Source organism: Sus scrofa, chromosome 13 (assembly GCF_000003025.6).
Source record: "Sus scrofa isolate TJ Tabasco breed Duroc chromosome 13, Sscrofa11.1, whole genome shotgun sequence".
In the NCBI taxonomy this organism is placed as follows: domain Eukaryota; kingdom Metazoa; phylum Chordata; class Mammalia; order Artiodactyla; family Suidae; genus Sus; species Sus scrofa.
This window is the reverse complement of record NC_010455.5, coordinates 179028339-179053297: the sequence shown is the minus strand read 5'-3', so window position 1 is coordinate 179053297 and position 24959 is coordinate 179028339. Positions and strand designations below refer to the sequence as shown.

The 24959-nt window shown below is 35.0% G+C and overlaps 1 protein-coding gene across 3 annotated transcripts in view; it reads left to right on the top strand.

Moving 5' to 3' along the window:
* The window catches only part of ROBO2 (roundabout guidance receptor 2), a 1674316-nt gene continuing 1662627 nt past the window's right edge, over window positions 13271–24959 (top strand). The window contains exon 1 of one of the 3 annotated variants that reach the window (XM_021071393.1): window positions 13271–13459. The gene's annotated coding sequence lies outside the window, so the exon portion shown is untranslated. The remainder of the gene's footprint in view (window positions 13460–24959) is intronic. The other 2 variants (XM_021071387.1, XM_021071400.1) reach the window with 2 other exon arrangements.

The window sequence follows — 24959 nt, the reverse complement described above, 5'->3', positions numbered from 1 at the left end:
CTATAATTTCCCTCTCCATCCAGTTTTTGGGGCAGAGAAATAAAAAAATAATCACTAGATTATAGCTTTCCTATTTTTTTTTTTTTTAGAATTGAAATCTCAAAAACTTTATTCAATAGTTTCATTGTTAATAGTCATACTGGCATTATAGAGTAAATATTTATGTTAATATTTTTAAGAATCAAGGTTTTCAGTGTTAAGAGAGGAAATACAAACATAAAATCAAATAAAGCTAAAAATTCAGTTAAATGTGATTTTTTTCTTTTGAAAAAAATATTTTTAGTAACAGTCCACTGAAAATGTCTAGTAATAATGACAACCAAATAGCAATGGGAACATCACCTGTTAGACTGTATTCTCTAAACACCATTCATCACTAAAAATAAAAAATCCCAAACAAAATCCCCACCCCCATCCAAGTCTTCTTAAAAGAATGACTGATACCAGTTCTATGGCAGAAAATACAGAACAATAGCTGAGACATATTATGCTAGAAATCAAAGAAGCTTTTTTTTTTTTCCCCTGATTGACAGAATGCTTTATTTTCAAATACAGTTTTTGGCTGTGAATTACTTTATATTTTTCCTTTTAGAACCAGAGTCACAGTCATTATAATTTTATTAAGTTAGTAACACTCTATCAGATTTTGCTAATTGTTTTCTTTCTAAATTTTTAAAATTTTTGTTAAAGTATAGTTGATCTACAATGTTGTGGCAATTTCTGCTATACAGCAAAGTGACTCAGTCATACATATCTATACATTCTTTTTTTTTATGTTATTTCCCATCATGGTCTATTCCAGGAGACTGGATATGCTTCCCTGTGCTATATAGTAGTGAGTTCTCTAAGAGGCCTCACTCCCTTTTCCTTCCATTTGGTCTTGGTCAGGCATCCCAACCTAGATCATCAACTGAGTTATAATCACTGTAACTCCCAAAGGTATATAAAGGAGGCTCTTTCCTTCCAAGTAAATTTGTGAACACAAACATCCTCTTGATAACTGCACCGTATTTCTACATGTTCTACATATGTGCTTGCTTATTCAGTGCACTTGCTGAAGTTTCTCCTTTGTGGCCCAAAATAGGGGTAATTTTCATAATTTCACTATCAGCACTTGGAAAGAAAATATAGGTCCTCTAAAGAGGTTAATATGTAGCTATTTGATGTCATTATTCAGGAATTATTTCTATCATACTTTGCTACTTAATCGGTCAGAGGGTTAAAACTATAATGTTATGTTTCTTTATTTCTCCTGGTATTTCTGGAATTCTTACATATTTTAACACTGTCCTATTTGGAACATAAAGGTTATTATTATATGTTTATTATTTTATCTTTGAACATCATAGATTTTCTGAAACTCTTAAGTTCCCTGCTTTCTTCCTTTGTGTTCTAAGTTTTTCCCCATTTTTGTTAATAATAGGTCATTTCTTCAGATGTCTGGCATATGAGTTTATTTTCTATTTTTAAAGCTTCTACTTTGACTCCATCTATGCCCTATTGTTCCATTGCTATGCCACATTTTTTTTTTGCCATTTCCCAGTAATTTGAGAGAACATGAGTTAAAAAATTTTAATGATTGTTTGTACTTGTAAGTTATATATTTAAGCATATGTTTCAAATATCAACATAAGAATAAAACAGTATTTTATAAAATGAAGAATATTTGTGCATATATCTCTTTTCTATCCCTTCTTTATGGATAAACATGTATTGAACTCTTGACCATATATTGCTGGCTGTATTAAATCACGTCCTGTTTTTTTTCTCCTAAGTACAACCCTTAAAAAGACAATTCTATTCATTAATGTTATATCAGTGTTCTTACCTTAACATATTTGTTTATGAGTTATTTATTTTAGTTTATTATCTTCAAGTGGTCTTTTTGGAGGAAAAGTGTAGTGATAACGTCCTGATTTTTATTCTTATTAAGCAATGCTTTTCCATGATCTGGAAACATATAAATGATAACTGCCCTGAACTTTTTGTTCTCATATTAAAATTATTTAGATATCTTTTAATTTGCCTTCTGGCATTGAGGATTCTGAGATAAAATCTAAGAAATAGCTACTATGAAAAATTCTACTAAATTTATTAACTGTCAAGTTTAAAGAAAAAAATCTTTAAAAAGCATGTAGGGAGGAGAATGAGGACACTAGCAAAATTTTCATCAACCAACTTTGTCTTTTAGATTTGTCCAAGTTGACTATGTTTGCTCACAATTTTGGAATTTTAAATAAGGTTCTATTTCCTTCTGAGTAAACTTGTTTTCTTGATTTGCTGACTATATTCATTGATGTGACTCGGGGAAAGATCCTCTCTATAGGTGAGAAATAACGCAATTCTTAAGTGTTGTATTTTCTTTAGTAGTTGACAGCTTGTTACAAATACAATAAAATGATTTAAAAGAGCAATAACAATTTGACTAAGTTTATTGCAAATAAAAATCTGTCTATAATAGTACTTTCAGAAAATTAGAACTACAAGGACTATAATTCAACTTATCTGAGATTCTGGATTTTTTAGATGGGTAAACAGATCCAAAGATGTATCTATGTATTATTTTTATTATCTAAATATTTAATGTAAACTCCAAGAATATAATGAAGTTTTTCTACTATCACCTAGAATTTTATTTACTACTCTATATTTTTCTCAAATACTGTTATTTGTGAGTTAATATGGCTAGTGGGAAAAATCATTTCTGACTTGTTTATGACTCAAAAATATGAAATATATTGTGATTATATTGAATTCTCATATTTTGCACTTGATGTTCTTTATGGATGAAGGGCTTGTTTTCCCTGCTGCCTGGAGTCTTGTAGACAAAGAGCCTTGTAGAATTTCCTTGGCTGCTGATTGCCTCACTCAGGGTAAGGTCGGTTCATAGGGCAGACTTCACCCATGATTGATTCACGTATGGGGTATAAAGGCCCACCCTTCTAATCCCAATTAAGACACCTCTGAAGATCTGTCTCAGCTCCAGAACTCACTGTAAATTTGGTTGAGGATTGTGTTGAGATTGTATCACTCTTTATTACCCTCTGTCTGGTACTGCTTCCTTCTTTTCTATGCTTCAGGTTTTAATCTTAAGGACACTTCCCAATAACCTTCTTATGCCCCATTCTTCATTTCAGGTTCCCATGTAACCCAATAAAACCTGGAACAAGTTTGAAAATGAATTATATCTGGTACAATATAGCTGGATATATTTTTCATACATAGCCTGAATTTATTTTTAGCTTCAGCATAAAAGTACAAAAGAACATGCCTACAATTCCCCAATGTTTACTTGATTTTATCTTTGCAAAACTCATTGTCTAGTCAATAAGCATTTGTGTACTAGATTCTTTGCCAAGTGCTGGTGATTAGGTGTTGATGACAAAGGGGTAGAGCCTTGACTTTTTGAAAGACTGCTTAAAACGCACTCCTGAATAAAAATCAGTACATAAATACACAGAAAATTTACATATTAAAACAAGTTCTATGAAGGGATTAAAAAAGAGGGGGTGTGGGTTGAAGATGCAGTGAGATAAGGTAGGATTCTGAAAAGGTGCTATGAGAAAAATAACATGTAAGCTGAAGACCGAAAGACGAAAAGATGGCAAGAGAATTCCAGGAAACAGGCAAAGCACCTGCCAAGGCCCTTTGTCAGAAGAATACTTATTTGTGTACTGGTAACTGAAGTTTGGTATGGCTGTAACGTAATAAACAAGGGAGGGATGCATGACATAAGGTTGTAGATATAGTTAGGGTTAGGAGCTCTGATGTTAAAACAAGATCACTCATTTTGCCATGTAGAGAATAGATGGTAACAGGAGCGGAAAGTGGACATATACACATGTGTTAGGGACCCACTGGTATATTGAATTTAGGAGTTGACAGTGGTTTGGACTAGTAGTTAACAGAGTGAAAGCTGAAGGGATACGTTAGAAAAATGCTTACAAGGAGTTCCCGTCGTGGCGCAGTGGTTAACGAATCTGACTAGGAACCATGAGGTTGCGGGTTCGGTCCCTGCCCTTGCTCAGTGGGTTAAGGATCCTGCGTTGCGGTGAGCTGTGGTGTAGGTCACAGACGCAGCTCAGATCCCACGTTGCTGTGGCTCTGGTGTAGGCTGGCAGCTACAGCTCCGATCAGACCCCTAGCCTGGGAACATCCATATGCCGCAGGAGCGGCCCAAGAAATGGCAAAAAGACAAAAAAAAAAAAGTGCTTACAAGTTTGAAATGGTAGGACTACAGATTGGGTTCAGGTAGGAAGATCGTAAAGGAAGGGATGAAAGTGAATATTCTTTGAGTTTGGGGTTGAGAAACTGGTGCATAGTGGGGCCATTCGTAACTCATGACAGCCGGGGAATTTCTGAATTCTCTGGAAATGTTAGGCTATGCTTTATGTTCCATGGGAAGAGACTGATGGTAGAAATAGGGACAATTGTATGGACTAAGTTGGGGGAGAAGAGTACAACTGCAATTTTGTTAAATAGTTTTACAGAGTTCAATAGAACATATAAAGTAGTACTCAGTTCAATCTTTGCATTATAGAGATGAGTAAACTGAAGCTCAGAAACTATAAACTATGAAGCTATCAAAGTCATCTAGTAAGCCAAAGTAATATTTTGCTTATTAGGTAATACCCTGCTTATTTAAATTGTTCTATTTATTTTAGATGTCTTATTTTTATTACTAATATCAAGGAAGTAAAGTTTTATTTAAAATTTGTTTCCATTTTTCACTTTGCTTACTTTTCATAACTCCATGTAACACCCAATTCAAAAATTACAAATTTTTACTAAATTTTACACTGGAAGGTAATGCATTCCAAATGATGAATATGCAGAAAGCAACTTTGTTGATGAAGATAATATTAATTCATTGAAAGTTCAAATGTTTAAAATATATACAAATATCATTTTGAAATAAAGTCCACTTAATTACATACATAGCCAGAGTTCTAGTAATTGTGCACATATCATGAAAATATTTTTCAAGTGAATTGAAATTGGAAATGATAGATTATCATGTGAAAAAGTTTTTACCTGCAAGAAAGAAATCTTGTGAAGGATTGCTTTAGCCATTTTGACAGGTACAGGTGAAAAATAAGTCAAATACATATCAACATGATTAGCAAATGTGTGCCTAGAAATATCTTGCATTTGAAAACAGAATTGTATTATCACTTCGTAAGGCTTATCCTTTTCCTCCATATTAAAGTAACTCTGTCATCTATAGAAAGATTATGGATATTTTAAAAATAGCTGATAGTTAAGAAAACAGTACCATAGCACTTTACTGAATACATAATAAAACACTTCCATCCTCTCTAAAAGCCTTTTAAAGATATACCATTATCAGTATAGCTAGGTGAGGGCACTTCCCATGTTCAAGCTCTCCTATTTCTTCAGGGTGAGAATCCTTTTATGATTTCCTGAGGATGACACTGTGCTTTTCTTCATCCTGGTTATTTTCATTATTTTTATTCCTCATCTTTTATGTATTTACATTTTATGTATTGAAATAGTCTTCTTTTCAAATGTAAAAAGTACAGCTATTCAAATGAGAATAAGTTATTTATGCCACATGGAAGTTTAAATATAATTTTATCTTCTCTGGTGTTCATTTTTAAATTTTCTAAATCATTGATATTATATGTAATTTTTCCAAGTATATCTCATAATATTCATCCACTTATTTCTTGTAATACTCCTAAGGAGTATTAATAAGTTGGAGGTGTAAAGGGAAGACAGAGAAAATTAGGCTTCTGAATTGGAGATTGTACCCCCAATATAGACTAGAAATATTTTGAGGTGATTAAAAAATATTATGTGTTATACAGAAAAAAAATCTGGCTGTAGTCTAGCTAACTCTGTGACCTTGGGCAATTTTCTTAGCATGTCCCAAATTCATTTCCTTCATCTCTAGTAAGAAAGCCTTTACAAGTCCCACTTTACAAGGTCTTTTCATGTCGTCTACCTTTAAGATTTTTAGGATGTCTTCTCTAGGTGGTAAATGGCAGTGTCTTTATTTGCATATTGAATTCTACATGAAAGTATTAACTGACAACATGGAATTCTGCTGTTTTAATATTTTGCATTTTTCTCAGTCTCCTTTGGGAGTTTTTTGCAGTTTCCTCAGAAACCAACTGATGGAGTCAGGGAGGGGTCAAGTGATAGGAGCCAGGAATAAAGGAAAAACAACACAAAGGTGCTTTGGGAAAAGTACAGTATGGCTAGGGAATACTCCTCTCCTGTAAAAAGATGAAGGTCACACCACCACCTCTTTAGAAGCCAATCTGTCCTTTAATATATCTGGCTACACAGAAGTCCCACTCATTGCTGGGTTTAAAGTAAATGCTTTTCATGCGCACCTTTCTTTTTGCAAATTTTTTACTAAAGTTCCTTCCTATAAGAAATGAGGAATATTAAGGGAGCCACAGTCTAAGAAGCAAGTGAGATTATCTGATAGATTTGCCTAGACTGTAAATCTTTACATATCCTCAAGCCTAATGATGTGATTTATTGTCTCATAATGCTCAGTGAATTGTGCAGACACTTCTTTGTGATGATACTGCAGAATGGAACTAAATACTAAATACCAAATAGAATTCCCATGATTCTTAGAGCTGTCATTCATAAGATATATTTATGCTCATTTTTTTCTTATACAGCAATTCTTATTCTTAGCTTTTTGGTTTATGGATTTTTATCATTTTACTGATCTTATTCCATTTGAGAAATGCAAGTTGGAAATTCTAAGTGGAGAGACTACTTTACTTTTATATTGAACACTTTGAGACCAAAAATATTGAAGAAAAAACCCACACCCTGATTCTTTTTAGTATTTGAATACTTTTGGAGCTACTTCATTACAGTTTCTCAAGGATGATATTTGGCAATTCCTGTATTAATCTATTTATACACTGTGTTCCAAAAATTATTGGAGAAGCTAAAAAAAATTGATTATGTTCAAGTAAAGTTAATGAAATAGAAAGTAAACCACAGTCAGGAAATGGAAGGTGGAAGCAGATGTATTAACCATGAGTTAAACAGAGCTTGGGTGAGGTAGTCACAGTTTAAAAATCCTGTTTGGGAGTTCCTGTTGTGGCTCAATAGGTTAAGAACCTGACTGGTACCCATGAAAATGTGAGTTTGATCCCTGGCCTTGCTCAGTGGGTTAAGTATTTGGTGTTGCTGTGGCATAGGCTGGAAGCTGTAGCTCCAATTTGATCCCTAGCCCAGGAACTTCCATATGCTTCAGTTGCTGTCCTAAAAACACAAAAGAAAAAAAAAACTCATTTGTGATTCACCAGGTCTGTGACCTTGGGAAATTTACCAAAATTTCTGAATCTCAGTTTGGGGGACGTTATTAATGGAAACTCATAGAATTATAGCAAGTATTATATGAAAGACTTTACTTTTTGTCTGGAGAAGGAGATAATATAAGATTAGTAAATGTTAGTGACGTTTTTAATATTGCCATTATTATGATTATGGTAATGCTCTTTCCTTGACAATGCAATTTGGAAATAAAAGGAATTATAAAACAGCACTTCTCAAGCTTAAATGTATATATGAATCATTGGGTCTTGTCAAAATGCAAACTCTGATTCTGTAGGTGTGGATTCTGAGAAGCTCCAGGGGGTACTGATGATGTTGGTCCACAGATAGACCACACATTGTATAGCAGCACATCTCCAAATATGGAATGTCACCATTGCATCAGTAATGGAAGCATATCAATTTCTCACATAAAACAGAATTTAGATTTAAATGCTAATACCTATGTCCTCACCATTTAGTGTTTGTCTCTTGCCACTAATGGTATAATTCAGACTGAAAACCAGCAAAGAAAAAAAAGTTCAAATAATCTTCTTATGTTTATTCATCCAGTGAACAATGAGTTACTACTTTTGGGTCACTTGCTATAGGTGATAGAGAGAGAACTTTGGCATAGTTCCTTACAAATCCCATTACAAGCTTATTTTTATAGGAATCTAAAATATTTTACATAAGGGAGTTCCCATTGTGGCTCAGCAGAAACGAATCTGACTAGTACCCATGAGGACGCAGGTTTGATCCTTGGCCTTGCTCAGCAGGTTAAGGATCTGACGTTGCTGTGAGATGTGGTGTAGGTCACAGATGCGGCTTGGATCCCACAGTTCGGTGGATATGGTGTAGGACAGCAGCTACAGCTCCGATTCAACCCTATCCTGGGAACTGGGAACCTCCATATGCCATGGGTGTGGCTCTAAAAAGACCAAAAAAAAAAAAATTGTTCTTAAAATATTTTGTATAAATAACCGTAATTCAAGAGAGAAACTAAAAAGTGCAAGAAAACATCAAAGCAAAGTGCTAAAGGAAGTCCAAGTAAGGGAGAAATGGTCCTAAAATAAAATCTACCTGGGGCATTCATTTGGCTGTCTTTTCTAGGTAGCCCTAGGCCAAAGGTCAGAATGAACTCTGAGATTTCCTTACACCTTGACCTTTAAGTTGCCATATCTTATTATTTCTGGAAGTTTTCAGTTTTTTCATATACTAGCAAACAGTGCATACTATATCAGAAACTATTCCATGCTTTATTTGCATAGATTAATTAATCCTCACAATGAGTTATAAAGGAATTATCATTATTTTCCTCATTTTACAGATGAGGAAATGGAGAATCAGAGTCATTAAATTAATGAAAGTTTCTAAAATATTAACCAAAGTTGTTTACTTCCTCTTAAATCCTACTACTCCTGGCCTATTCTCTGTAAACTCCCAGCTTTGGTTTCATCTTTTCATTCTCTACTATCACAGTTTACTTCTCATTTCTTTAAGTAACCTCTTTGCCAAGATGATTCTGCATTTTCTTGTGCATAGCAGACCACCAAATGTATTTGTCATAGAATGTAAATGGATAAATACATAAATGCACTCTAAAATTTAGTGAATGATTAGATAGCCTAAGATTTAGCTACTCCTGTGCCAAATATACTTGATTTTAGTGGCAATCTCCCACCACAGTAAAAGGCATGACTCCAGGGTGAAAATCTTAGCCTGTGAGTGAAAAAGATGGTAAGCCATGGTATGTTCTAGTGATAGCTCACTTTTGTAGAACTGAAGCATATTTCTCTTTCTCCTATGTGCTCATCAAAAAGTGCATTTTATTTTTGAGATATAAATGTATGTCTCTTTCATTGAAAAAAGGTTATGCAGAAGTTTCTGCTGTGGCACTGGTTTAATGACCTGGCTTGCCTCTGTGGAGGTGCAGGTTCGATCTATTGCCAGACACAGTGGGTTAAGGATCCAGTGTTACTATGGCTGTGGTAGACGTTGCAGCTCCAGTGCTTGGATTCAGTCCCTGGCCCAGGAACTTCCATATGCAAATTTTTAAGGATTAAATCCAGTACAGATCCTTCACCGAAAGATTTTCTATCTTCATTTTTATGTTATACTTTAAGCCTATAGAAAATGCATATAATTATGAATTATGAGATTTTAAAACTCCCTTCAGAACAGGTTGTCTTTTCCTCTTTCAGAACCTTTTTGATTTTTGTGAAATATTTTTTCTACCAACTACTTACTAGTTTTACTCCCTTCCCTAACTCCACTTCATGAACACATACACACATAAAATTGTAACATTTAAAAAATCAAACCCATTTTAGGAGACAATTTCAGTCATAAAAACTATCAGGTGTGAGATGTATCAGCCATCCTAAGGCCTGGCTGTCAGTCCTTTGTCTAATAATTTCAAAAAGATCAAAAAGCAAAGTGGGCAGAGGGAATAAAAAAATACAAACCTCCAGTTGTGACAGAAATAAGTCATAGGTATGTAATGTACAGCATGGTGACTATAGTCAATAATACTCTATTGCGTAATTGAAAAGTTGCTAAAAGTGTAAATCTTAAAAGTTGTTCAGTGCAAGAAAAAAATGTCTATGGTGATGGATGTTAACTAGGCTTTGGGTGTGATTGTTTACATATATTACAACATAATGTAAATATTGAATCATATGTTGTATACCTGCAATTAATAAGGTATGTCAGCTGTACCTCAGTTAAAAAAAAAAAAACATTACTAACCAACAAAATATTCTAATCTGAGATGCTGTAATAACTCCTTGGATATTCTTCCAAATATCTTTCCCCCAGTTCCCTCTAACTTCCTTTTTCTGATTTAAAAGTTCACACTTGCAAGCTCAAATCCAATCCAGTGTGGATGCATGTGTTACTATGTGACAGTTACCAATAAAAGTGGAAAAGGAATTATATCTTCATAAGCTAAAGGCAAAAACGATTCAGAGAAATGAGCTAGAGCATGAGAATTGCTTACAGACAGTTGTTCAGTAGAAAATATTTCCACCGGAAAATCCATTAGATTTACTAAAAGTTAAAATAATTTTAGAGAAAAAAAGAATGAAATAATATGAAAAAAATCCTATTCTGTGCCAAGATTAATACTATCTACAGTGTTCAAAGGCTGTGGTCTTGCCTTTGAGGAAGCTAAAAGGTCAGAAACCACAAAGATGCATGTGTGCTGTCATTTGCACAGTTACTAATTTTTCTCATTATTTCCATAATGAGATGTACTATTTCAACAGAGAGTCCCTCTTGAGAGTTGCTTTTAGCGTTTTCAGGCAGGCAGCTCTTTGGCTTTCATGTTATGGCCTTGGCCAATGAGTGAAGATAGACTTCTCATTTATTTAGGAAGAACATATAAATTTATTATTATTCATTAATCTTCATACTAAACTTTAATTCCATTAGGTCAAAAGACTATATCAGGTTTTGAACACTATTGCACACCCCACATCTTGCACAGGGTTTAGAAAAAATTAGTTACATATTTTTTTTTAGTAATTTAAGGAATGATTAAATTTAACCAAGTGCTTTGCTTCCAACTCTGGTCCAGGTCTTAAGATTGATGTGTGAAAAACATAAAATTTGCAGAGAAAATAAAACTCCTTTACAAGCTTGCACAGATAAAATATATGCACATAAAGTTTTCAGGTAAAATAACCAGGCTTTTGCATCCATATAAAAATGTAACTTAAATCTTGTCTGTTCAACACATTTTATTAAAAATTCTCCTTATAAAATGGTGATTGATAGAGTTTATCTGTGGACAGAACTATAAAAAACTGAGGGTAAGCATTGAGAAAAGGAATGGAGTGTTGTTAATATTCAAAAGGGGAAAGTACTGATATTGGATAGACAAATTAGAGAAAGATTTATGGGTACATGTACACTCAGTATTGAAGTATAGGTATGATGTTTTTATGCCAAAATAAATATTTTAGGTAGGAGAAAAATGTAAGCATATATATTATCTTTGTGTTTCGATTAGATGTAGCAATAATATGAATAAAATAGAACACAGTTAGTCATGCCTTAATTAGTCTTTTATGATTGTTTATAAGAATAATTTACTCTTAATGAGTTAATTAGCGATTGGCATTAATATAGGTGCTTTAAAATTGCTCACCTCTTGTGAGCTAATTACATTTCTTTTTATTCCTGAATTGCCTTGAAAATAAAGATAAATACCACATTGAGGAGTTCCCATTGTTGCTCAGTGGTAACAAACCTGGCTGGATCCGTGAGGATGGAGGTTTGATCCCTGGCCTCACTCAGTAGGTTAAGAATCAGGCGTTGCCTTGCACTGTGGTATAGGTTGCAGATGTAGTTCAGATCCGGTGTTGTGTGGTTGTGGTGTAGGCCACAGCTCTGATTCAACCCCTAGCCTGGGAACTTCTTTATGTGACTCGTGCAGCCCTAAAAAGCAAAACAAACCAACCAACCAAAAAAACCAACCGAACAAACAAGCCACATTGAATAATTTCCACAGTGCAGCGTAGAATGAATGGATCAGGATGCATTTGGTTACAGAAAATCTGACTGTATTTCTTTTACTTAATACTTCCGTCTCTACAAAGAAAACTATAAAACTCATAGTATTTCACACTATAGAAGGAGTTCTTATTCTTCGCCTTAGGAAGAAATACATAATGACATACTAGTAAAGAATTAAGTTGAATTATTTACTTTATTGACTTCTGTATTTTGATAAGTTTAAGTAAATTTAATTTTCTGCTATTTAATATTATGTTGGAAGCTTGACTGGATAATGGATTTTTCATACAAGTTTAATTGAAATGAATGACTACTGATAGTTTTAGAAAATTTAATATTAGTAATTTTTTTATTCTTAGTGAAAACAAGTACGTTGTTGATTTATTAGGCTTTCTTCCATTGCAAAAATGTCATGCTCATTTTAGGTTTCCTGAAAGAGCCAATAATCTGGCTTCTTTGTTCATGTGTGAAATTCAACATACATGTGGCTTGAAATTGATTCTAAAGATTTTGAACATTATTTGCCTTTCCTAATTCTGTTCTTTTCTAAGTAATTGTCATGGTTAGGATGCATCTGAATTGTTATTTGGAGTGTTAGACTACTCACAAATCTCACCATGAATTTGGAAATTCATCAGCCTTCTGGTTTGTATTCATTGGTAGTTCTATTATCTTTGCTGGTTCAATTGCACAGTGTCATTGAAGATGCTGCTAGACATTGTACATAGGGTATGTATGGTAGGACATAGGAATTTCAGTTTTTATTTAGGCTCAGAAGCTTAGAATCTCTGTGACCTTGAGCAGATAGATTACTCAGTCTCTAATTCTTAACATATGAAGTAGAATCTCTTACACTGCTTCACAGAATTGTAGTAAAGATTAGCTTGTGGGGGAAGTGAGGGTATTAAAGAGTGTGATATTTAATAAGTATCATGGGAATCTGTGATGAGTAAATTGCTAGTATGGCTTAGGAGCCCCCCAAAGCACATCCTAAATGTGTCAAAATAATCATGAAGAACTGTACATCACTCCTTGGACTTGTCAGTCCTTGAATCTAGCCAAGTTACTCTCTCTGTACAGATAATAATGCTAATACAGCTATGTCTTCAAACCCCCATTTACTTTTTGGCACCTGTGAATTTCTAGATATGCTTAGGAAAACCTGCGGTTATGGATCATTTGAACAGACGAGGGAATGTTAGATGCTACAGTGTCACCTCCTCCAGCCATTTCTCTGGTACTTGCATAAGGCACATCTGCAGCTCTGTGCCTGGAACTTTAGTGTCAGGCGCTGGGACTTGCACGCACTGCCAGCCCTGGAGAAGCCGGGAGCCTCCTGATTAGCACCACGGACAGCTCGCGCGTCTGGAGGAGGGGGGCGGGAGGACTCTGCTTTCTGCGCCACTGCCAGGAAGAGGGAGTGCAGTAGCGGCAGACGGGGGAGGAAGAAGAGAGGGAAGGACCGCTCAGGGTGGGGAGCGGAAGAAATCCTGGAGCAGCCAGAGCAGCAGGTCCGGGGGTAGCAGCTCAGCTCCACTGCCCTCATTACTCAAGCAGGCACCGCTGAGCTTCCTGCATTGCTTTCCAGTCCCTCTGGGCGGAGGTTGCCATCTAGATCTGACTCCGGGTGAGTTAAGCGGAGGAATGTATCAAAGGGTCCAGAACTAGAAGCTTGAAATTGGCGAGATTTTTCTGCTTCCCAAGCCCTACTGGTTTTGCATTATTCTATAAAGTCAGGGACAGACTGGTGGTGGTGGTGGCCGCAGAGGCTGGGCTGACTGGGCAATGGGAGGTTGTAGGTTGTAATCCTCACTGTAAAGTCGCAGAGACTTTAAAAAAAAACAAAAAAAAACTTGACCAGAGTTCTGGGTTTGAGGAAATGTCCCCCAATGCATGCATTATGTGTAAGCTTTCTAGACAGTTTTTTGTTTTTCAGGCAGCCTATTTTGTCCTTGTGTCCCTCCTTCTTTTTGGCTTATGCCCGATTTTGATTTTCCAAGCCAAGTTAAAGGATTTCAAAGATGTAGAATTAAGAGGTCTGGGTACACAATGGGACAGGGCAACCTTGCCATCTAAGTGGGAAGTGGTATTTCCTTTTCCCTGATTTACCAGAGGGTAACCCTCTGAGTAACTGGAGGTTCTTTTGCCTTGTACCCTCCCTAAGCTTATTAAAAGGCAGGGAACTTCAGGCTCTCTAGACAGGCTCTGAAGTGTGATGGCAATTTAGCTTAAAAGCCGTGTTGATTCACTTATCTCCTCTTCAGCCTTTGTTCCAAAATTATTACTATTTTGGATTTCTCTAACAGCACAACTTTTAAGTGTCTGACTGGTAATATACTTCCCATTCTGGAAATGTACTTCCCATTCTGGGAAGAGCAAGAGGAGAGCAAGTTTATTTTCATAGAAGGACTTTGGGGAAAGGGATTGATGAAATTCTAGGAAGAAATTTTATTTCCCGCAGAACTCCTTTAATTTTTTTTTCACATTTGCTTCATTTTTAAAAACCATATGTTTGTGTGTGTGTGTACACGTGCATGTGTGTATGTGTGTGGTGTAATTCCTAAAATGTGTTTTGAGTTTATTTGGTTTAGAAGACTTTCTTACTAGGTAGCAGAATCATAAGGGTCATGGTCACAAGAGCATTCTAAATGATTTGCTTTCAGGTAGTTAGGGTAGCTGTTTTTGTTTTTTGATTCAATACTTAGTCCATGGGCCTTGCTGGATACTTTTTAGTAGAGCTGGTGGGCATGCAGTTAATCATATGGGCTCTTATGCATTTAAAGTGTAGTGAAGTATACAAAGTGTAAATTCAGCAAGTAAATATTAGAACCCACATTTGGGAATGAAATTTAATATTTCAAGTATTTTCTAAATTCTTTTTCTACAAGGGTCCAGTGCCATTTTATACTTCATAGAGAGCTTACTGATTTTTCACATTGAGTTATAAACATCTAAAGTTTTTATAATTCAAATATATTTTACTTTGCTCTTTTAACATAAGTGTGGGTTTAACATTCTTCTTAATGTCTACCACTGTCACCCAGGTTCTTTAATATGTATTCCACTTCTAATATCTCAGAGTTTAGAGAGAACAGTGATGTTTCTCCATTTTTAAGGTGAAGGAACTAACATAGCTGGATTAATTTTCCTAAATTTCTACATTTATGCTATAAACCAGAAATTTAAACTTCAGCTATTGAACTTAAAGTTCAGATCTTTTCCCAAAGCCCTACCCCTAACTTTGAGTTGAGTCTATTGCAATAGTGATATAGGAATATGTCTTTTGTAAAAATACATTAAGATACTTCTTATTTTCTGGTTATGTATTCAGACTGATTTCACTCTTATAAAAGATACTTTAATGTAATTGTGCAGAGTTATAGTCTCTTCACATTCAAATAATTGCTAAACTCTTAATAGCTGTGTCCTCCTTAATAAGTGGATTGAAAGGCAGACTTGAATATTACTAAGGATATTCTTGGGAATAGTCTATGTCTGAAAATCAAGATAGAAAGCAGTCTGCATTTAGATGCATTTTAAAACTGCTTAGTGTGAACTGGAAACTGCAGTACAACTTGCTTTCAGAGTAAACTGCTGGACTTGACAGTGAATAGTCTTTATGATTCCTTGAGAACACTGGCAGGTATTTTATGTTTAATATAGGATTTATAAGTAGAGTTTGGAACTGAATGGTTTTATATTTTAATATGTGACCACATTCATAAAAATTTTCCCATGCTATACATGCCATGAGTACTTTGGTGTCCGATATTGTCTAGTTCAAAATAAGCTCATTATGGAGTTCCCGTTGTGGCTCAGTGGTTAACAAATCGGTCTAGGAACCACGAGGTTGTGGGTTCGATCCCTGGCCTTGCTCAGTGGGTTAAGGATCCGGTATTGCCGTGAGCTGTGGTGTAGGTTGCAGACGTGGCTCGGATCCCGCGTTGCTGTGGCTCTGGCGTAGGCCAGCAGCTACAGCTCCGATTTGACCTCTAGCCTGGGAATCTCCATGTGCAGTGGGAGTGGCCCAAGAAATGGCAAAAAGACAAAATAAATAAATAAATAAAAATAAGCTCATTATAACTCTTGTAGGAGTGAAAAACCTATAACCTTGATTCAGCTTGTTCCTTTTCATTAAGTGGTAAAAATTTTGCTATACATTGGCCCTTAAAGAACCAATTTGAGTTTCAAAGACAGCTTGTGATTTTCTGCTTGGGGCAGGGGTTGCGTGGTGTGTGTATGCATGCTCTGAAGTCCATTCAGGGATATAAGAAGAAAGTAGGCAAGGGCAATAAATACCGATAGGAATCTTCTTGGAGTCTCATATACTTTGAAACTCTTTTCCCATGTTATACACATAAAACTCATAGCTGACTTTGGAAACTAAGAGTGTGTGGTTTGCAACTTTACATCTGATTGCAGGATTCCATGGATAGGTGCTCATACCTCGGGTATTCTTGAATGAATCTGGATAATAAGAACTATGGCTCTTGACCATTCTACCTGTTCCTTCAGGTCCTGGTGCTAACGGGATAGCTTAAATGACTTTTCTGGAATCTCAAGATTGCTTCTTCTCTCAGATCCTACAGATCAGATTGAGGAGAGTCTATGTGAGGTTGCCCATCATTTTAACCTTTCTGAGAAAGGGGGTCCTCTGGAGAGTGGGGACCAAAGCCTTATTTCTCTTCCTTTGCAATACTTTTCAGATAGACAAGTGAGTGAAGAAGGAAGGAGGGTGGAGAAGAGGACGTATCATTTTATACCTCAGGAAAGTATGAGGAACAGTATACCTGCTTATCTAGAAATATTTATCTATATTCTTGATCAAGAGAGATTTGCATACACATTGCAGTGAAATACCTAGTCAACGTCTAGTCATTTCTGTGCCAGATAGGGAGTTGGAAATAAAATGAGCAGTAGGTCTCAATCCTGTTGGAACTTTGAGGGACAGTATAGAATATTACAGGGAAGAGAATAGGGCATTTTCTTCCATGGATTCCCATCATTGATTAAGGGCTGCTCTAGGAGTGGGTTTGCGGAGCATTGCTGCCCTAGAATTTCCAGACAATCCTATTCATGGGCTAAAGCATCTCTGGAGTTGTTTGACCCACATGCTTGAGAACAGTGAGTGCTGAGGAACTATGAGTAGAACAGTGGCAATTCCTGCTATAGGGGTATAATGAACATTGATTTCTGAAATTGAGTTATTTCTTTCACATATACAATGCCCATTGGATCAAGAATTGGATAAAAATTTTCTGTGGTATGAACTAAATTTTGGACCTTGCTTTCATAAAAGTGCCATGTCCACTAAGTTTCTCATTTTAACATGAATAGTTCAGAGGGTGCATGAGATACTAGGGAGATGATTGAACAACCTAAAATTATATAAATAAATAAATAAATGTATTAATTATGAGATGCATTCCTGATTCCTCTTTGTGGTGACACTGATGATGTAAGGGTGTATTCTGGAAGGTTTAATGCAAAACATTATGGACGCATATGAACAGTGATTGTGGCCTGCAACCATAATTTTCATTGCACTTGTTTCAATGTCAAAGTAACTTTGGACAAACACCTTTTATTCATGACAAAGTAAGAGAAGGTAGAGAAGTTGGGATTAGAATGTTGACTTTAACACAGATTTTTATGTCTTAAAACTTTGTCATATATAATTCACAGGTTATTCTGATTTATTGAACCAAGCCTTTAAACGTATTAAGCATAGGAAGGATTACAGAAACATAGGCTTTCTATACAAGCATATAATTAATGAACTATGTTTTAGATATGGGGATGAACGACCCAGTTATTTTCTACTGATTGAAAAAGTTCATCTTTTTAAAAAAACTCCAAGTTAAACCAGCAGTTTAGTATATGATATGCTATGTATTACTTGAGCTCTAAAATTTGCAACCCAAATGGATGCATATGTTGAACTCAGTTTTTCTTGGAGAACTGTGATATGAACAAGCAGTGAAAAGGCAAAAGATGAATAAAGAAGTTTAATTCCCAAAACTAAATAAGGATAAATTTTAGTACATTTATCAAGTGTCAGATACTCACTTAGGGTTAGCAAGAATTATCTCAGCTAATCCTGGAAATAATGAATTAATAACATGTCTTTTAGACCTGGGTTTGAAATTGTCTCTTGCTACCGATGTGAGCTTGAAACAAAAGATTTAGCCTTTTTTTCACCTCAGTTACTATTTCTTTGAGATGGGGAGATTAACTGTATCTGACTTATAGGATCTTTGTTCATGTTTTTCTTCTTAGTGTAGTTTCAGGTCCAGTTAGGTGGAGGCTGCTGCTTTTATTAATGCCATTATATTCACCCTAACTCTGCCTTTGATTTGTTGTGTGACATTGATCAAGTTTTATTTATGTATTCTTATTTATCTACAAACTGAATAAGTGCCTGTTTGGTAGAGTTTTCATTAGTATATTAAAGAGATTCAATAAAATCATTTATGTAAGAGACTTAGCACATGGCAGACATTCAATAAGTATTTTCCCTGCTCTCTCACATATTGCTGTGAAACCGTTCTTTTTTTTTGTTGTTGTTGTTTTGTCTTTTGTCCTTTTAGGGCCACACCTGCAGCATATGGAGGTTTACGGGCTAGGAGTCTAATCGGAGCTGTTGCTGCTGGCCTACGCCAGAGCCACAGCAATGCCAAATCTGAGCCACGTCTGCAACTTACATCACAGCTCACGACAACACTGGATCCTTAACCCACTGAACAAGGGCAGGGATCGAACCTGCAACCTCATGGTTCCTAGTGGGATTCGTTTCTGCTGTGCCATGACAGGAACTCCTATTCTACCTCTTATTTTCACATTTTATATTTCTCTTTTCAAATTCCTTGTCAATCTTGCACAAGGCACTCCCATCTTCTACTTCTCTTCTGATGTTCTGTAATCATTAAATTGTAGAAAAGTAGAAGTATTTTTACAACTTTTACTGTGTCTTTTGAAGAGAGGCATGCTAGATCTCAGGACAGATTTTGATAAGGAAAGGGAAATATTTATCCCCCACACTTATTTCTTCCCACCCTCAACATTTTTGTGCTGTCATTTCTGTCACCAATAAGTGAGGTTTTTCTATTTAAAATGGTTTTCTATTTGTGGTAGCATAATTCATGCCTGGACTTCATCCAATTAACATAAAAACAATGGAGAATTGGACAATAAATATTTATTTTTGACAAGAAGAAAAATATGGACATAATGTTTTAAATATTGCTTTGAAAATCTTTCTAATTCACTTGATTCTGTTGGTAATGGTAGTGTTGCAAACTCACTCCTCTTGATCTTCTTGAAAAGTAATGTTTGAATCTTCTAGGCATTGTCCCCAGACTGGCTTAATAGGATTTAATTTCAGATGTAACTTATCTGCTGAGCAGGAAGATTCTTGCACAAAGATACCAGCTTCATCAAATATAGGGAAAATAGGTTACTGGAAACCATCTGCATGGGATTATAGAAAGGCTGAAATAGAAAGATTGCATGTCTAATTTAGACATACTGGTGTATTCATATTGATTATATGGTCATAATAATATCAGTAATGTGGCTCAATATATAACAAGTAATATGTAATGCCAAGATAAATCCTTTTATTAAGTTTAATACTCCATTTTTTTTTCTGGGATCTCAATTTTCACCACTTTCATTTTTATTCCTTTGCTTATTACGCTGGTGTATTAGTTTCCTAATGCTACTCTACAAAATGACCACAAAATTAGTGGCTTGAACTACACGAATCTGTTGCCTTATAGTTTGGAGGTCAGAGTTTCAAATTCAGTTCCACTTGGCTAAAGTCACGATGTCAGCAAGGTTGGTTCCTTCTGGAGGCTTTGAAGGGTAAATTCCTTCTCTTGCCTTTTTCTGCTTCTAGGACCCATCCAAATTCATTGGGTTATGGCTCCTTCCTCCATTTTCAGGGTGCACTTCTATTTTTGTTTTTGTCTCTACATCGCCTCTTCTCTCAATTCTGAATTCTCTTCCAACTGTCTTGCAAGAACTCTTGTGATTATGATGGGGTCACCTGATGATCCATGATAATTTTCAAATCTCAGTGTCCTTAATTCAATCACATATGTAAAGTCTCTTTGATTTTGTTATGATAATATATTCACAGGGTCTGAGGATTAGAAGGACATCTTTGAAGGCTACTAGGGAGCCAAACACAAATGGTAATATTTTTGTGCCCTGAGATGCTGAAAATGTGTTTGCTTCTCCATGTAAAAGCAATATACATTTGAGATTTTTTAAGATCCATTAGAAGATGGTGAGAATTTTCCTAGCAAAGTTGCTAATCAATTAAATACCCTTTAATTTACTAAAACTAGGTTGAATAAAATGTAAGGAGAATGATTTGTACTTCTAGGGTCAAAATAGTAGTTAAGTCCATAATCTATCAAGGGCAACATCTGGATTACTTAGGTTTAAATTACATAGGGCAGTATCTATGATAGTTCTTCCTTAATCTTATTTACAAAACTAACTCCATATAAGAAACCACTGAATTCTTGGTTCTCTTTCAAAACTTTGCAGGACAATTTTCAAAGAAATGTCAGATAGTGGTTCCATAATATTTGGTGCTCTTTATAAATATGCATCGTGAATTTTATCTCATGATATATATATAATAATTGTAGACTTCTGGGAGCAATTCAATGATTATTATGTTAGCTTTCAAATCTTTTTGTTACCTAAGAGAGGGCTATTGCATGAAATGGGTTCATTTTCCCCCCCATACAACTGTTGCCAAAGGGGAACTTGAAACGCCCTGTTCAAATTAATTTAATGCAAATAAATTCTTGCTGCCTCACAAGTTTGTCCTTCATTTTTCTTAAAATTATGTGTAAATGGATGTGACATGCTTTACTGGTTGTTGTGCAGGGAGCATTGTCCTTCCTAAAAGCTCCCTCATTTGTCAAAAAGAAGCCATTAAGAGAAAAGTAAATTATCTTATCTGATCACAGACTTAAGAATGACCTTAAAACTATAAATTGTATTACCAGTACAATAGCTGAAGAGTCTTTGCAGTTGTGGAAATTCCAAAGGAAATCCTTGTTGAAATACAAAGCTATTATAATCATCCAAAATCCATGTTTATCTTTTATCTTGTAAAATGTAATGTGTGTGGAATGCAACTTGCCTGGTTGCTCTCTTTGCTTTCCAGATATTCTAATTAAAATACTCCTCTAAGTTTTTCAGTATTTCTCATTGTTTTCAGTATTTTAATGTCAAAGAAACAATATAATTTTTATGGAGAGAGATCCAGATAAAAGAGAAGTTTGTATAACATGGAATTAAACAAGGATGGTTATGAATGGTCATTTTTGATAGGGGGCTATGCATTTATCCTTTTGCATGTTGATGCAAACCCGTTATTGAGGGGAGGAACTCTTCTGATGTTTAAGTAAATCTTAGTAAGAAGGATAATGCACAAGCATATTTTTATCTTCTCTGCCCAGAGATATAGAGATGTACAATAAATGGTCTTTTTGACTATTGTTGAAGCTTCTTCTCCAGACATGCAATGCATCTGAGCAAGAACTTCGACTGCATTTTCAGCACTGCAAGTAAAGAGGATGGTGTGATAGGCTGCCTGTACACATGGCCCTCTTCAGCAAGCCAACTGTTCCTTTTGTCCACCCACATCACTGAGCACATATGGCATTACTTTGGCTGTGGCAGGAAATGTGTGTGGACATGTCTCAGTGTGGGTATTAGACTTCTGGTTGTCTTCCTCTTATTGCTCATGCAAACAACTATCTATGGGTGGTAAATGTATTAACCATAGCACTAGATTTGAGAATGGTAAATGATGATGTTATTATCGATATGAAAATAATATGATTCATTTTCTCTTTGATTACCAGACCTAATGGATATTTGGTATTATAAAGCTTATAGGAAGAAACGTTGGCTTTTCCAAGAATAAAAGAGCTTTTCAAACAAAAGCTAATTCATTCAAAAGTACAGGGATTATATAGAACCCAAATACAAAAGCCATCAGATACGCTATTGAGATAGTTTATTGTGGAAAATCAAATAACTCAATTTAATGATGAATCTGTTGTTACTAATTGTGGCTATGAGGGGAAAAAATGAGAAAATATAATCAGATGGGGTGTAATTAAGACTCATCTAATCTTAGTGTAATTTATCTCAGAGTTTACAGTATTCTAAAACAAGTTCTAAAAATTGGATTTTTTTTTCAGTATTATGAGTTCTAAATTTGCAAAGTTAAGGCAATTCAATACCTACAATAAGTGTGTACTTCTCAGTGGTGGCTCTCAAACTCTTATATACAGGGATTCTTGAACTACATTTTGATTGGACAACAAGGCTACAGGGCACCTGCTGAGGGCATGTGTACAGAACTTGATTAAGATAATATATACATCAATATCTAAAGAGAAGAATGTGGGTGGTACTGCTGAGGATTATGGGGAAATAACAACATTGCAAGGTACTTTTGTTGCCACTACTGAAAAATTTGGGTAGTCATAATTTGTTGTGGATCTCTCTTATAAATTACATTGTAATAAAAAATAACACATTAATTTCATATGCTTGGCAAATCTAAAAATTGTTCAGTAAAACTGATTTTTCCAAATACTAGGTAATAAAATCAAGATTTGCATAGATTACATTGACAAAAGCAGTATTTCCAGATGTAGAAATAATGCATTTTCAGAACTCTTTTGAATATCACTTGTCTACAGAGTCTCATTTCAGTAACAGTACTATGGCATATCTGTTAATCACCATTAAAGCTGGATGTGAAACATTTAGCAATGTAGGTATCAAAAATTTGTGGTAATGGTGATTGATTCATGGAATACAGCATCATTATTGTTACTCACTGGCCTTGAGAGTTTACAGCTTTCACTCTTTTTCACCTTGCTGTACCATACTGACTGACAACTTCAAATTATTTAATTAATGAAAATATGTATTCTTGGAACTTGCTGATTTATTTTTTTTTATTTTTGGATTATTCTGTATTTACTGTGGTGAAGTATGAGATTATAAATTTTTATACCAATGTGACTGTTCAGATGGAAGCAAACAGAATGAAAACAAACAGATATATTCTATATTAATTTAATTGGACAGAAAAAATGTGCAAACAATTTTAAGATTCTTTCTTAAATCTTTTTGTTAGGTTTATATCAATTTTTATAATTAACCTTTCTTTGTTGAGTGTGTGTTGGCACATACACATATTCACACAAAATCAATCTTAGATATCTTAGCCAAAGGATGAATTTCTCTTTTTTTTCCTATTTTAATTTTTTATCATAGTTGATTTACAATGTTCTGACAATTTCTGCTGTACAGCAAAATGACCCAGTTTTACATATGTATACATTCTTTTTCTCACATTATCCTTCATTATGTTCCATCACTAGTGATTAAATATAGTTCCCTGTGCTATACGACAGGATCTCATTGCTTATCTACTCCAAATGCAATAGTTTGCATCTGCTAACCCCAAACTCCCAGTCCATCCTACTCCCCTCCCCTCTTGGCAACCACAAGTCTGTTCTCCAAGTCCATGAGTTTGATTGTTTTTTTCCTGTAGATACATTCATTTGTACCATATATTAGATTCCAGATATAAATGATATCATATGGTATTTGTCTTTTTATTTCTGGCTTACTTCACTTAGTATAGGAATCTCTAGTTCCATCTGTGTTGCTGCAAATGGCATTATTTTGTTCTTTTTTATGCCTGAGTAGTATTCCGTTGTGTATATGTACCACATTTTCTTAATCCATTCATCTATTGATGGACACTTAGGTTGTTTCCATGTCTTAGGTATTGTGCATAGTGCTACAACACACACAGGGGTTCATGTATCTTTTTTAAAATTTTTAATGGTTTTTATTTCTTTCATTTTAGCTGGTTTACAGTGTTCTATCAATTTTCTATTGTACAGCAAGATGACCCAGTTACATATACATATATACATTCCTTTTTTCTCAATTATCATGCTTCATCATAAGTGACTAGATATAGTTCCCAGTACTTTGCAGCAGGATTTCTGTTTATCCATTCCAAAGGCAATGGTTTGCTCATGTATCTTTTTTTTCTGTCTTTTTAAGGACAGCACCCGAGGCATATGGAGGTTCCAAGGCTAGGGGTCTAATCAGAACTGTAGCTACTGGCCAATGCCAGATCCAAGCCTCATCTGCAACCTACACCACAGCTCACAGCAACACCAGATCCTTAACCCACTGAGTGATGCCAAGGATTGAACCCGCAACCTTGTGGTTCCTAGTCAGATTTGTTAACCACTGAACCACAAAGGGAACTCCTCATGTATCCTTTTGAATGAAAGTTTTGTCCAGATATATGCCCAGGAGTGGGACTGCTGGATCATATGGTAGTTCTATATTTAGTTTTCTGAGGTACCTCCATACTATTTCCCATAGTGGTTGTACCAATTTACATTCCCACCAACAGTGTAGAAGATTTCCCTTTTCTCCACATCCTCTCCAGCATTTATTATTTGTAGACTTACTAACGATGGCCATTCTGACCTGTGTGAAGTGGTACATCATTGTAGATTTTATTTGCATATATCTAATAATTAGTGATGTTGAGCATTTTTTCATAGGCCTGTTGGCCATCTGTCTTCTTTCAAGAAATGTATGTTCAGGTCTTCTGCCCATTTTTTTCAATTGGGAAGTGACTATTTCAAATATATATAAATTATGGCAAAATAGTTACAAAATGACAATATAAGGGACCCAGAAAAAATGGACCTAAAAGGCGAGATAATAGATACAAACCTTCCAAGTGAATAATTGATTTCATTTTAAATCCTTGTTTTTTATCTGAGGAAATGAATAGAAATAAAATTATTATGCATATCATTTGTATATGTATATACATATGTGTGTATTAAAATATAAAATATGGCATATTATTTAGCATATACATACTCAGTTTTATATGTATATTCATAATAAAAATGAGTGCATATGATATATACATATATTGTACAGTTTCATTTTTATATCTATTTTCTCATTAGTAACAGCCTAAGGAAAATAAAGAGAATTTTATTTACTAATTTGATCTTTCATATTTTTCTCTT